The 15732-nt window shown below is 42.2% G+C and overlaps 1 long non-coding RNA gene across 1 annotated transcript; it reads right to left on the bottom strand.

Moving 5' to 3' along the window:
- Nucleotides 1–588: 588 nt before the first annotated feature.
- LOC134927534 (uncharacterized) lies at nt 589–2994 on the bottom strand. Its single transcript, XR_010177671.1, has 3 exons — nt 2919–2994; nt 2633–2845; nt 589–2036 (listed from the first exon to the last, which is right to left on the bottom strand). It is a non-coding gene; the product is annotated as an uncharacterized LOC134927534 (long non-coding RNA).
- Between the last annotated feature and the right edge of the window lie 12738 nt (nt 2995–15732).

Here is a 15732-nt window from a genome sequence, read left to right as displayed (position 1 = left end):
GCATGAAGTCTGGATAAGTGTTAATAAACTTGGATTGAAAATTTATTACAAGCACACATAATCCACATAGTAATTTATTTTGTATTTTACTTTATGATTGTGTGTAACGTCCTAATGCACAGGTTCTCAAACTCGGCCCCCAGGACCCCACACAGTGCATGTTTTGCAGGTAACCCAGTAGAAGCACAGGTGTATGAATTTCTCACAGACACATTTTAAAAGGTTCACAGGTGGAGCTAATTATGTCACTTGTGATTCTTTGAGGAGACCTGCAAAACATGCACAGTGTGGGGTCCTGAGGCCCGAGTTTGAGAACCTGTGTCCTAATTAAACAGTCCTCCACATATAATATGTTAGCCTTGAGGAATACATGTGTCCCTATGTGTGATGCTCCATCGTATTTAAGGGACACAAACTTAGTCTCATCCAAAAAAAATAATTTTGTAATGTTTGCTGCAGTAAACTTGCTGATTTGTAAGTAATTACACAGTTTGCCACATATATACATTATTATACACATTATTTGTGCTTTTTTTTTAAGTAAAATTTCTTTGTTTCTGCATTATGTGTAAGAAACTGATTACTCATTTTTAACACACACAAACATGGCCCAACAATAATGACAATAATTTTGGCACAGAATTGTCTAAATTCAATCACAACATATTAAAACCTTTTTAGCCAACTCCATTGTGTTATTCTTGTAATGTTATATAGAGAAGAAAGGTAAAAGAGTTAACAATCACATTGTAATTTGTATTGGTCATGGATGAATCTGCATGGCTGCCAATTATTCTGCCTGCAGGATATGAGAATGATTGGAATCTAGAAAGAGTAATGATTAGAAAAAAATCAAGTGGTCTGTTTACCTCCTGCTAAAGACATTCTGCCTGGCTGCCAATTATTGTGTCTGCAGGATATGAGAATGATTGGAATCTAGAAAGAGTAATGATTAGAAAAAAATCAAGTGGTCTGTTTACTTCCTGCTAAAGACATTCTGCCTGGCTGCCAATTATTGTGTCTGCAGGATATGAGAATGATTGGAATCTAGAAAGGGTAATGATTAGAAAAAAATCAAGTGGTCTGGTTACTTCCTGTTAACATCTATGTGCAGCTCAAACAACATTTCCCTCCTCCAAAAAAATTCAAATATGGTAAAGAATAAATGTGCGTACAAATTTCCTGTTGTTTGTACCACTTATAATTAATGATGTTGTACAAATTGTCAAGGAGCTAAGTGTTATATCTATTTTGACAAACATACACTTACTAAGTATTTTGATGTACTTCTCTGAAATTAAAAATGTGAGGTTTATTTGTTAATTTTTTTTGGGTGGCTGCTTGTCCTGCCCTTTGCCTTTACCACTGTCATGTTGGCGTGCTCTGATGGAGCGTCTTGGTGGTGATGACACTGGCGTGATATTTGGAGTAGTCATACCAGAACTGCTGCTTGTTTGCTGTTGGTGCATGGATCTGAGTGTTTCATTGAGGGTGGCATTGAGTTCACGTGTAGCAGCACTTTGATTGTCTACAATTCGGTATAAAGTTTCATTTATCTTTTGATTGTTTTGAAAAATGTTTATATAGCTTTGCTGTTGTCTGTGCTGTTCTTCCATTAGTCTGTGCTGTTCATCCATTATGCGCTGTAAGTTGCCCATGACCTGTGTAATGTCTGCACGCATGAGTTCCATGGTATTGCCAATTCTCGTGGTTTGTTCATTTTGTCTACTCATTTCTGGTTATTCTTCTGAGGTGACATGGTAGGCTTGCAAACATTTGTGTCTGCCTACGCAGGCAATCTTAATTAGTGGCCTGCTGTCTAGCCCAAATGTTCCAAAACACGTGATCAGGGCCTTGTGTTACTGGTGTTGTTGGGCTGTGTTGTGGTGGTGGTGGTGTGCTTTGCTGTGGTGGTGTACTCACAGGTGCTGGGGGCCTGATTCCTTTTCTTAATGGCTGCATTTCTAACATGATAGTCTCATCCATGTCACTGTGTTGCTGTTATTGCGGAGGGATGCTGTTACCAGGACTAGAAGCTGAAATTTAGAAAAATTATTAGCTATCCATATGTTTGAAAAATTATAACAAATCACTACACATGGAACACATGTCATTGACTGTTGCTTTCAGATATCCTGCCTAGCAACATCATCACTCATAACTTAAATACATACACATGCCTGTTTGTGGCAAATGTGTCTGGTTACTTCAGTGTGAAAACAAACACATGAGTTTTATTGTAGATCAGACATACTCCACCATAAAAACACATTGTAATCCATAATGTGTTGCCTTATAGCTTTTCAAAAACAAACATAGTAATGTTTTTATATGTATTTGGCAATGTTAGGTCAAATACACATGTGAAAATTTGTTAAACAACCTTACTATTTTCCAAAATTAAACATGAGTTTCTGTTGCAGCATCTTACACACAATGTGCTACTGCATGGCTGAAGTGGACATACATATCTTTACAGGATGTGGACAAGGCCATTTTGCTAGGATTCCATTTCATGTTTTACTGACTTCGGTAAGTATATCAGATTTTGATGTGTTTTAACTTAATGCGTTTAAGTAAAAGTTTTATTACGATCTGAAATTTATTAAATTTATTTCAGTTTGATACTCACAATCAAGATGAGGGGAGTGTGGTTCACGTCTTGGAGGTGTGTCCAAAATTTGGAGTGGGGGGACCGAACGTACTGTCGATAATCTTCGTGGCGGGGTAGCCTGCTGTGGTTGGCCCTGGACATCAGACCTTGCTTTCTTTGCTGCCACATGTTTTTTTTGGTGGTGTGTTACAGAAGTCCGACTTCTGCTGCTCCAGACTTCTTTTGATGGACCTAGTATTGAAAGTTAAATTTTGTTATGGCCATTCCTTTACAAACATACCCTATACTACAATGGACACTTTACCTGCTTCCGCTGCGTCATCATCATCAGATGTCATGGGAGTTACTGTAGGACGACCAGTACTGCTTTTTTCCAACACTGTAAAACCAAAATAAAATCTCATGTATTCATGCTATTGTTGATAGATCCACCCATTATGCTTATAAACATGAATTCTTTAAAAAAATGCTTGTTTTATTAAAAAAAAAAACATAAGGACCGTAAACCAAAAAAAACACTACATAAAACAATAAACATTGTCCAATAGCCATATGCACTATGGAAAGTGCAACACAGGAAAACATGTACAGGACACAGACATAGGACACAAGTAAAAATACATACACTAACAACCAAAAACACACACATCTTCATTTTGTAATGAAAGGAAAAAATTTACAGATGCAATACAGAAATTGCTCTGTGAGGGGTGGCGATATTGTTTCACTCTAATCTCCGATACTCTATTTTGAGCAAGCTACATGACCCTGAGGGTAGATTTCTGCTATTAGATGTATGTATTGACAATGTTGTTTATACCCTTCTTAATCTCTACGCACCCAACATCTCACCCGAATCTTTCTTTGCAGACCTTTTAACGACCCTTCTTACCTGGGGCAGCCAGAATTTAATTGTCGGTGGAGACTTCAATTTAGTGGTCGACCCATCAATGGACAGATCCAGGGTAAGTGCCTCTCCCGCTACAACTCTCACACAACTTTTATCTTCCTTCTGCTCTCAGCTAGACCTTCTAGACCCCTGGCGGATACTTCACCCCACTCAGAAAGACTATTCTTTCTACTCCCATCCTCATTCTTCTCACTCTCGAATTGACTACATACTCACTGTCTCTCACCTCCTTTCCAAAGTCACCCACACCTCCATTGACAACATCATTATATTGGACCATGCCCCTATATCTCTACATATCCAACTAGCCATGCCCCCTCGCAGCCCACCACACTGGCGCTTCCCTGCCTATCTGCGCCAATCTACTGACTTCCTCCTTCACATAAAGCAATCCTGGCTCAATTATACTTCAGATAACAAGGACCAGTGTCTAGACTTACCGGTCTTTTGGGGAGCAGCTAAGGCCGTCCTCCGAGGACATGTTATGTCATACACTCACTCAGACGAAAGAAGTTCTCTTCTCAATTACAGTCCTTGAGTACCACACTTACCTCAGCATATAGAAGTTACGTTCAACATGATACCCCCGCCCACAAAGAAGCCTATCTCTTAGCCAAGCTTGTTTACGACACATTCCTCACGGAACGTGCCCAACTATCTTGCGATTATCAACGTAACAGACTCCACAGATGGGGCAACAAATCAGGCAAACTGCTGGCAAATCTGATTAAAGGTCCTCAAGCACGCACATGGGTATCTGCTCTCAACAGCTCGGGCACGCTAATAACCGATTCCAAAACCATCTGCACTAAATTTAGGGAGTTTTATCAATCTCTGTACACTAAGGGCCCTGACGACTTGGATGCCAACCTCTCCTTTCTGGAGGAGGCTGCTCTCCCCATTTTGACTCTGGAAGAGAGAGACTCTCTTGAGACTCCGATCAAAGTGGAAGAAGTTGTCGATATTATCAAGTCTCTACCGAATAACAAAAGCCCCATCCTGATGGCTTTGGCGCAGAGTTTTATAAAATGCTTTGTGATGAGCTGGCCCCTACCCTCACGTCCCTCTACAACCATATCCTTACTTCCAAACAAACTCCAATCAGGTTTAACGAGGCCACGATTATAGTCATAGCGAAACCTGGAAAAGACCCTTCCCTACCTGGCTCCCACAGGCCAATCTCCCTCCTTAATCAGGACTTTAAAATCCTTACGAAATTGATGGCCAATAGATTACAACTGTGTCTCTCTCGCATTATATCTCCTGCGCAGCTGGGCTTCATTAGACATAGACAATCTGTACAGGGCATTAGGACCACCTTGGCAGCCATAACGTACTCACGCTCTCATAACCTCATGGATAATGTCTTAATTAACCTTGATGCGGAAAAGACCTTCGACAAGATTGCCTGGCCTCATCTCGCCAGAGTTTTGTCATACCAGAAATTTGGTGATAACTTTCGTGGCCTTGTTGACTCCCTCTATGATACCCCTACTGCGCAGGTGATAGTCAACAACATTCCCTCATCTCCCTTCATCCTTGAAAGAGGAACCAGACAGGTTTTCCCCCTTTCCCACCTCTTATTTAATCTAGCTCTAGTGCCTTTTATACGCTACATTCTTAATCTCCCGGAATTTAGAGGGGTAAAAATTGGTAACAGAGAGGTTAAATTGATGGCATTCGCAGATGACATCCTTCTTCTCACCTCTAACCTGAGACAATCCGTCTGGGCATTACAGACCGCTATCTCTCGTTTTTCCTCCTTTGCAGGGTTCTCGATCAACTTTGATAAATCAGAGGCATTGGCTATTTTTCCCCAGATTACTACAGGGTGGGATATTCCTTTTCCATTTCGGTGGGCCCCCGCTTATATTACATATCTTGGAGTTACTCTCCCTTCTGACCCTGCTCGTCTTTACCCTGACAACATACACCCCATCCTCGCTAAAATTCAAACTGAATTGGCGTTGTGGCAAAAACTACCCCTTAATCTCATGGGTCGCTGTAACCTGGTAAAGATGGCTAGTTTCCCCAAACTGCTCTACGTTCTTCAGATGGTTCCTGTCATGCTCTCTAAATCTGACCTTTCCCTCATTAACTCATCTATCTCTAAATTCATCTGGGACAATAAACGACCCAGAATAAGCCTCTTCAAATTATCCCAAATGGTACAGAATGGAGGGCTAAATCTGCCGGACATAGAGCAGTACAATAGAGCCTGTCTTCTCCGTTTCACAGTAGATTGGCTCAAGGGCACATCGATCTTTACTGATTCGCTGATTGATTCCCAACTCTGCGCCCCGTTGTCTCTTAGCTTCATCCTACATGCATCCAAAGCCGACCTGCCGACTACTTCTCTAAACAATTTACTCCTAACATCCACTACGGTGGCATGGAAATTATCTAGAAAATCTCTAAAATTACAGCACACCTACTCCCTTTTTCTTCCTCTCCTGGGTAACCCATACTTTCAACAGGGTCAGGCCTCATATCCTTTCACTGCTTACATTAACCCTAACCATGGCTTCTACTTCTTTCAAGCTTCACACTATGGGGGTAATTCCAAGTTGATCGCAGCAGGAAATTTTTTAGCAGTTTGGCAAAACCATGTGCACTGCAGGTGTGGCAGATATAACATGTGCAGAGAGAGTTAGATTTGGGTGGGTTATTTTGTTTCTGTGCAGGGTAAATACTGGCTGCTTTATTTTTACACTGCAATTTAGATTGCAGATTAAACTCACCACACCCAAATCTAACTCTCTCTGCAAATGTTATATCTGCCTCCCCTGCAGTGCACATGGTTTTGCCCAATTGCTATCAAAAATCCTGCTGCGATCAACTTGGAATTACCTCCTATGTGCACTCAGTCCTCTCTCATCTCAGCTCATCAAACTTTGTTAACAGTTTGGACACGCTCCTACGCTCTGGGACATGCTCCATCTCATCTCTATATGCTCGTATTCGTATAGAACACATCCCCACTACTGATTTATCCCAAGTACAGACATGGTCTTCTCACATTCCTTCTATGTCCCCAGAAGCCATAATGGACAGTTTCACAACCTCCCTTAAGCTTATTCCAGCAAGTTTATATCAGGAAATGTCCTACAAAATATTACATAGAGCCTATATCTCTCCGAAGAGGAGTCATCTGATGGGCTTATCTGACTCAGCAAAATGCCTGAAATGCTCTGCGCCAGTCGTGGATCTTATGCATTGTTTTTGGCACTGTCCTCACATTCAGGCATTTTGGACTGAACTACAGTCATATGGCGCTGCCGAGTTGGGTCTGCACTTCCGATGTACTGCCCCTTGGGCTCTCTTTGGTCACACCCTAGATCAGCCCGACCTTTCCCCCCAGGACACAAAACTGATAGTGATTCTCTCAGCGGTAGGCAGGAAAGCCATTCTCCAGCAATGGATCTCCGACATCCCTCCTATACTGCCACTAGCCACCTCTAGACTCCTCTTCCTATTCACAATGGGCTGGCTGGAAACGTCCCTGAATAAGGAACTACTAACCCCTGCGTTGTTTAAATGTTGGGGGACGATTTATAAACAGATTGCCCACCCTGACTAAATTGGCGGATAAACAAAGTTTCCAAAGCACCACGTGGTATGGACATCAACTTTTATCTGATGGCCCTCCCATTTCCCTCCCGTAACCATGAAATCCTCTCCACTTCTTTGCTCCTCTGGCTCTCCTCTCTCTAATGCTACATCTTGTGCTGCTGCCTCCCTTGGCCCTCCCTCTCTCTTCCTTCTTCATTCTCTCTACGACTCTCCGTCGCCTACATAACCTCTCTTGCTTGGTTGATATCTCCATGGATGGGCCGGCGGTCTCCTCACCCTGGCAGGTATTGTTTTGTTTTGTTCTGTTTTTGTTTTGTCCTTCTCTCTTCTACGTTTGTCTTTTTGTTTCGTTTACTTTTAAGTTACACGTTCCCCACCGGGGAGAATGTATTGATATGTTATTTGGTTTGTACTATTTGTAACCTTATTTCTGCATCGAATGGATGATCGATAGCTTTGAGGTTTGGCTTTTCCAAGACTTAGGTTACACTGTCATCTACAATTTATTATGCTTTGTACTAAAAAATGTAAAAATGAGGATTTGTCCTAGATCCCGCTGTTCACATGACTTGTAGATCTTGGACCTTATCGGTCTCTATTTTAGCATAGGTATTGTACTTATTTCTGATGTGGATTGTTATATTTTCTGGACCTCAATAAAATATATATTGGGGGAAAAAAAAGAAATTGCTCTGTGATGTGGCACTCCAAACACACATTACCACTATATGAGCAACAACAACAACAACAAAAAATGAAAAAAAATTAGACTGCAGTGTTGTCAGGGTACAAATACAGACTCAAACTGAACAAACAAATAGTGGGTTTTTAAAAAAACATTATTACATTCAGTAATAATGACAGTACACATGTAAGTGGTTTCCAAACCACTTCCCACTACTCCAGCCTCTAACATGACAACCACTGTTTTTGCAACATTGCACATGGATAACCTAAATATAAAACATAGGCCCTCATTCCGAGTTGTTCGCTTGTAAGATTTTTTCGCAACAGAGCGATTAGTCGCAAACTGCGCATGCGCAACGTTCACAGTGCGTCTGCGCCAAGTAGATTTGCAAAAGAGTTTGGTTTTTTACTCACGGCCTAATGAAGAAATTTCATTGTTTTGGTGAGCGGAGTGTGATTGACAGGAAGTGGGTGTTTCTGGGCGGAAACTGGCCATTTTATGGGTGTGTGCGAAAAAACGCTTGCGTTTCTGGGAAAAACGCGGGAGTGTCTGAAGAAACGGGGGAGTGTCTGGGTGAACGCTGGGTGTGTTTGTGACGTCAAACCAGGAACGAAACTGACTGAACTGATCGCAGTGGCAGAGTAAGTCTCGAGCTACTCAGAAACTGCAAAGAAATTTCTATTCGCAATTCTGCTAATCTTGCTTTCGCAATTCTGCTATGCTAAGATTCACTCCCAGTAGGCGGCGGCTTAGCGTGTGCAAAGCTGCTAAAAGCAGCTAGCGAGCGAACAACTCGGAATGAGGGCCATAGTCCAAATTAAAAACTTAAAAATGTGCAAAAGGAAAACATTATTGCTGGACAATTCAATGACATACCAAGTTTAAACTACACATGGAAAATATACAGAAAAAAAACACATGAGATACAATAAAGTAAGATGTTACATTGGCTTTTGTAGAAAACATTACCAAAATTTTTTTATTTGCTGACACACACTTGAAGATGGGAGTAACATGCAACGTCACATGACACACATTTGGAAAAAAAAAAGGTCATAGAATGTTAATGCAAATACACATGCTCACCATTCTTCCTGGGCCTATCTGAATCCCGGACATGGGTTGCAGAGACTACTTCAGGAGGTATTACACTCCGCATGGGCTCCTCATACTCCAGATATCTTGCAGTATAGGGCTGCCCACCACCGGTTTTTCGAGCCGACTTCGCCTCCTTGGCCATTTTGGACTTGACACGTTGCTTTATGTCATAGTACCGTTTGCGGCACGTGTCCTCTGTCCGCTTGACCACCCCCTCACTATTGACAGCAGCAACAACTTTCGCCCACAACACCGTCTTCTTCCGTGTTGGCACCTTGGCGGACTCAGGCCCAAATAGCTGCCGCTGATACTTCATCAGCTCCCGCACCAATGCCACATTTTCTGCATAATTAAACTTGACATTCCGCCCAGTCTTAGTAGTGGAGCGTGGCTGCGGAGCTCTCTGACTGTCACTATCACTGTCACTTGAGGCTGCTGCAGCAACCTCACCCACCTCCTCCACCTCACTACCCTCACTCACACTCACCTCCTCCACCTGACCGACCTCCTCCCCCTCACTCACACCCTCCACCTCACCCACCTCTGAGTCACACATAATTGTGTGTCTAAACACTTAACACAGAAAAAAAAATACAAACAACACACTCCTCCACTGCACAAATCACACACACACACACACACACACACACACACACACACACACACACACACACACACACACACACACTGACAAGGGACTATAAATAAAAAATACTTGGACAAAAAATTAGACAAAACCACAAAAAACAAGACTACAAGAATGACAAGACTACTTTCAAACACAATACTACACTCAGAAATCGCAAACACTCCTCACCAAACCAAAAACTCACCTACCTCCACAGCACAACCTCCCTCCTCACCACTAACTAAACCCACGAGGTGCGGACGGTTTGAGGCGTATTTATATGGTTGCGCACAGACACTCCTACATCTGAAACACAACCAATCACGAACGGGGATGAAAAACGAAACTAAAAGTGAAAATGCGGCCTGGGTTTAAAAAAAACCCTGCCGCGTTTAACTTAGAAAATAAACCAGCAAAAACAACAAAAACACGTACGCAAACGACAATGACGGCCGTAAATGTGCCAAAATAAAAAAACGACTGGCATCGACATCGGATAACACGAAAACCATAAAGTCGACTGCTTCGTAACTTTGCGTATATAGTTTCAAAAAGTTTCATGAAAATGCACCCGATACAAAACGAGTTAAAACACTACACAAACCGACTCAAACACGAATATTAGTAAATATAGGCCCCTGTCAGGGAACGCTATTAACAGCTTGTTCACATTGAAACAACTAGTAACAATTTAAGTGGGCACAATTCTGCGGGTGTGGTATTGAAAGTCGACAGTAACTAGGTCGACAATGTCTAGGTCGACCACTATTGGTCGACAGTAACTAGGTCGACAGGGTCTTTAGGTCAACATGTTCTAGGTCGACAGGTCAAAAGGTCGACATGAGTTTTTCATGTTATTTTGGTGTCGTTTTCTTCGTAGAGTGACCGGGAACCCCAATTAGTGCACCGCGTCCCCTCGCATGGCTCGCTTCGCTCGCCATGCTTCGGGCATGGTGCCTTCGCTCCGCTACCGCTTCGCTCGGCACAGATTACCTTTCCAATCGTAGTCCACGTGGATCGTTAAGTATGAAAAGGTTCAAAAAAAGAAAAAAAATGTGGAAAACTCATGTCGACCTTTTGACCTGTCGACCTAGAACATGTCGACCTAAAGACCCTGTCGACCTAGTTACTGTCGACCAATAGTGGTCGACCTAGACATTGTCGACTTTCAGTCCGGAACCACAATTTTGCTGTGCTAAAATGCAACATGGTTACATTTGTAAACAGATGGCTGTTGAATCATATCTGCACAGCAAATTCTAATCACTTGCTATTTTCATAATCTGATGAGCAGTTATATCCACACTGACAGCACAAGATTGATATTAAGAATTTGACTCCTGGGAGCAGTCATTATCAAAAATTAAGACTGCAAGAAGATTGATTTTTATACATTCTAATTAATGGTGTATGTGAACATTAAGGCTGATATTACAGCGATTAACAGAGTTTAAATACATTAGTATTGTGATTGACAGTAGATTTATCGATATTCTGAATCATTAATTAAGTGAATAGCAGGTGTGTTCATTGACATCCCGGTGCTACTTATTTTAATATCTTTTTTTCCTTACTTTATATCTATCTTTTAATATTTCGCCTTTTTAGCTTTGATAGATGGGGATTTATTAATTTTTTATACCTAATAAAAGTTATGTTTTATAATTTATCATTAAACTAGAGTGAGGTTGTAGGTGGGGAATAAGTATTTAATTAGATATATTCACTAAAGATATATATGATATTGATTGTGTAACTCTAATCGACGACGTGCACCACAATGCTACCATCTTTCTCCTTTTTGTAACTTAATTGTTCAACAGGTAGCACGCCCCCATATATGGTGACAGTTTCTTTTGGGTTGACATTGTGAATGGGAGGTAACCGTCGAACTGAACCTGTGCGGGAACATCTGTCTGTTTATTGTATTTAATGTTTTAATTAGAGATGAGCGGGTTCGGTTTCTTTGAATCCGAACCCGCACGAACTTCACTTTTTTTTCCACGGGTCCGAGCGACTCGGATCTTCCCGCCTTGCTCGGTTAACCCGAGCGCGCCCGAACGTCATCATGACGCTGTCGGATTCTCGCGAGGCTCGGATTCTATCGCGAGACTCGGATTCTATATAAGGAGCCGCGCGTCGCCGCCATTTTCACTCGTGCATTGAGATTGATAGGGAGAGGACGTGTCTGGCGTCCTCTCCATTAGAATAGAGATAGATAGATTAGATAGAGAGAGATTGTGCAGAGTCGCAGACAGAGTTAGTTTACCACAGTCAGTGACCAGTGCAGTTGCTAGTTAACTTTTATTTAATATAATATATCCGTTCACTTCTCTCTGCTATATCCGTTCTCTGCCTGAAAAAAAAAACGATACACAGCACAGTCAGTCACACAGTGTGACTCAGTCTGTGTGCACTCAGCTCAGCCCAGTGTGCTGCACAGTCATCAATGTATAAATTAAAAGCTTATAATTAATTGTGGGGGAGACTGGGGAGCACTGCAGGTTGTTAGCAGGAGCCAGGAGTACAATTATATTAATTAACAGTGCACACTTTTGCTGCAGGAGTGGTGACCAGTGCCTGACCACCAGTATAGTATTGTTGTATACTACTAATATCTCTTTAAATATCAACCAGTCTATATTAGCAGCAGACACAGTACAGTGCGGTAGTTCACGGCTGTGGCTACCTCTGTGTCGGCACACGGCAGGCAGTCCGTCCGACCAGAATTGTATTATTTATTATTATATACCTACCACCTAACCGTGGTTTTTTTTTCATTCTTTATACCGTCATAGTGTCATCCTAATTGTTACGAGTATACTACTATCTCTTTATCAACCAGTGTACAGTGCGGTAGTTCACGGCTGTGGCTACCTCTGTGTCGGCACACGGCAGGCAGTCCGTCCGACCAGAATTGTATTATTTATTATTATATACCTACCACCTAACCGTGGTTTTTTTTTCATTCTTTATACCGTCATAGTGTCATCCTAATTGTTACGAGTATACTACTATCTCTTTATCAACCAGTGTACAGTGCGGTAGTTCACGGCTGTGGCTACCTCTGTGTCGGCACACGGCAGGCAGTCCGTCCGACCAGAATTGTATTATTTATTATTATATACCTACCACCTAACCGTGGTTTTTTTTTCATTCTTTATACCGTCATAGTGTCATCCTAATTGTTACGAGTATACTACTATCTCTTTATCAACCAGTGTACAGTGCGGTAGTTCACGGCTGTGGCTACCTCTGTGTCGGCACACGGCAGGCAGTCCGTCCGACCAGAATTGTATTATTTATTATTATATACCTACCACCTAACCGTGGTTTTTTTTTCATTCTTTATACCGTCATAGTGTCATCCTAATTGTTACGAGTATACTACTATCTCTTTATCAACCAGTGTACAGTGCGGTAGTTCACGGCTGTGGCTACCTCTGTGTCGGCACACGGCAGGCAGTCCGTCCGACCAGAATTGTATTATTTATTATTATATACCTACCACCTAACCGTGGTTTTTTTTTCATTCTTTATACCGTCATAGTGTCATCCTAATTGTTACGAGTATACTACTATCTCTTTATCAACCAGTGTACAGTGCGGTAGTTCACGGCTGTGGCTACCTCTGTGTCGGCAGTCGGCAGGCAGTCCGTCCATCCATAATTGTATTATTATTATAATATATACCACCTAACCGTGGTTTTTTTTTCATTCTTTATACCGTCATAGTGTCATACTAGTTGTTACGAGTATACTACTATCTCTTTATCAACCAGTGTACAGTGCGGTAGTTCACGGCTGTGGCTACCTCTGTGTCGGCACACGGCAGGCAGTCCGTCCGACCAGAATTGTATTATTTATTATTATATACCTACCACCTAACCGTGGTTTTTTTTTCATTCTTTATACCGTCATAGTGTCATCCTAATTGTTATGAGTATACTACTATCTCTTTATCAACCAGTGTACAGTGCGGTAGTTCACGGCTGTGGCTACCTCTGTGTCGGCACACGGCAGGCAGTCCGTCCGACCAGAATTGTATTATTTATTATTATATACCTACCACCTAACCGTGGTTTTTTTTTCATTCTTTATACCGTCATAGTGTCATCCTAATTGTTACGAGTATACTACTATCTCTTTATCAACCAGTGTACAGTGCGGTAGTTCACGGCTGTGGCTACCTCTGTGTCGGCAGTCGGCAGGCAGTCCGTCCATCCATAATTGTATTATTATTATAATATATACCACCTAACCGTGGTTTTTTTTTCATTCTTTATACCGTCATAGTGTCATACTAGTTGTTACGAGTATACTACTATCTCTTTATCAACCAGTGTACAGTGCGGTAGTTCACGGCTGTGGCTACCTCTGTGTCGGCAGTCGGCAGGCAGTCCGTCCATCCATAATTGTATTATTATTATAATATATACCACCTAACTGTGGTTTTTTTTGCATTCTTTATACCGTCGTCATAGTGTCATACTAGTTGTTACGAGTATACTACTATCTCTTTATCAACCAGTGTACAGTGCGGTAGTTCACGGCTGTGGCTACCTCTGTGTCGGCAGTCGGCAGGCAGTCCGTCCATCCATAATTGTATTATTATTATAATATATACCACCTAACCGTGGTTTTTTTTCCAGTCTTTATACCGTCGTCATAGTGTCATACTAGTTGTTACGAGTATACTACTATCTCTTTATCAACCAGTGTACAGTGCGGTAGTTCACGGCTGTGGCTACCTCTGTGTCGGCAGTCGGCAGGCAGTCCGTCCATCCATAATTGTATTATTATTATAATATATACCACCTAACCGTGGTTTTTTTTTCATTCTTTATACCGTCGTCATAGTGTCATACTAGTTGTTACGAGTATACTACTATCTCTTTATCAACCAGTGTACAGTGCGGTAGTTCACGGCTGTGGCTACCTCTGTGTCGGCAGTCGGCAGGCAGTCCGTCCATCCATAATTGTATTATTATTATAATATATACCACCTAACCGTGGTTTTTTTTTCATTCTTTATACCGTCGTCATAGTGTCATACTAGTTGTTACGAGTATACTACTATCTCTTTATCAACCAGTGTACAGTGCGGTAGTTCACGGCTGTGGCTACCTCTGTGTCGGCAGTCGGCAGGCAGTCCGTCCATCCATAATTGTATTATTATTATAATATATACCACCTAACCGTGGTTTTTTTATACCACCTAACCGTGGCAGTCCGTCCATAATTGTATACTAGTATCCAATCCATCCATCTCCATTGTTTACCTGAGGTGCCTTTTAGTTCTGCCTATAAAATATGGAGAACAAAAAAGTTGAGGTTCCAAAATTAGGGAAAGATCAAGATCCACTTCCACCTCGTGCTGAAGCTGCTGCCACTAGTCATGGCCGAGACGATGAAATGCCAGCAACGTCGTCTGCCAAGGCCGATGCCCAATGTCATAGTACAGAGCATGTCAAATCCAAAACACCAAATATCAGAAAAAAAAGGACTCCAAAACCTAAAATAAAATTGTCGGAGGAGAAGCGTAAACTTGCCAATATGCCATTTACCACACGGAGTGGCAAGGAACGGCTGAGGCCCTGGCCTATGTTCATGGCTAGTGGTTCAGCTTCACATGAGGATGGAAGCACTCAGCCTCTCGCTAGAAAACTGAAAAGACTCAAGCTGGCAAAAGCACCGCAAAGAACTGTGCGTTCTTTGAAATCCCAAATCCACAAGGAGAGTCCAATTGTGTCGTTTGCGATGCCTGACCTTCCCAACACTGGACGTGAAGAGCATGCGCCTTCCACTATTTGCATGCCCCCTGCAAGTGCTGGAAGGAGCACCCGCAGTCCAGTTCCTGATAGTCAGATTGAAGATGTCAGTGTTGAAGTACACCAGGATGAGGAGGATATGGGTGTTGCTGGCGCTGGGGAGGAAATTGACCAGGAGGATTCTGATGGTGAGGTGGTTTGTTTAAGTCAGGCACCCGGGGAGACACCTGTTGTCCGTGGGAGGAATATGGCCGTTGACATGCCAGGTGAAAATACCAAAAAAATCAGCTCTTCGGTGTGGAGGTATTTCACCAGAAATGCGGACAACAGGTGTCAAGCCGTGTGTTCCCTTTGTCAAGCTGTAATAAGTAGGGGTAAGGACGTTAACCACCTCGGAACATCCTCCCTTATACGTCACCTGCAGCGCATTCATAATAAGTCAGTGACAAG

Source organism: Pseudophryne corroboree, chromosome 1 (genome assembly GCF_028390025.1).
Source record: "Pseudophryne corroboree isolate aPseCor3 chromosome 1, aPseCor3.hap2, whole genome shotgun sequence".
In the NCBI taxonomy this organism is placed as follows: domain Eukaryota; kingdom Metazoa; phylum Chordata; class Amphibia; order Anura; family Myobatrachidae; genus Pseudophryne; species Pseudophryne corroboree.
The sequence above is the reverse complement of the archived record's forward strand: the minus strand, read 5'-3'. Positions and strand labels throughout refer to the sequence as shown.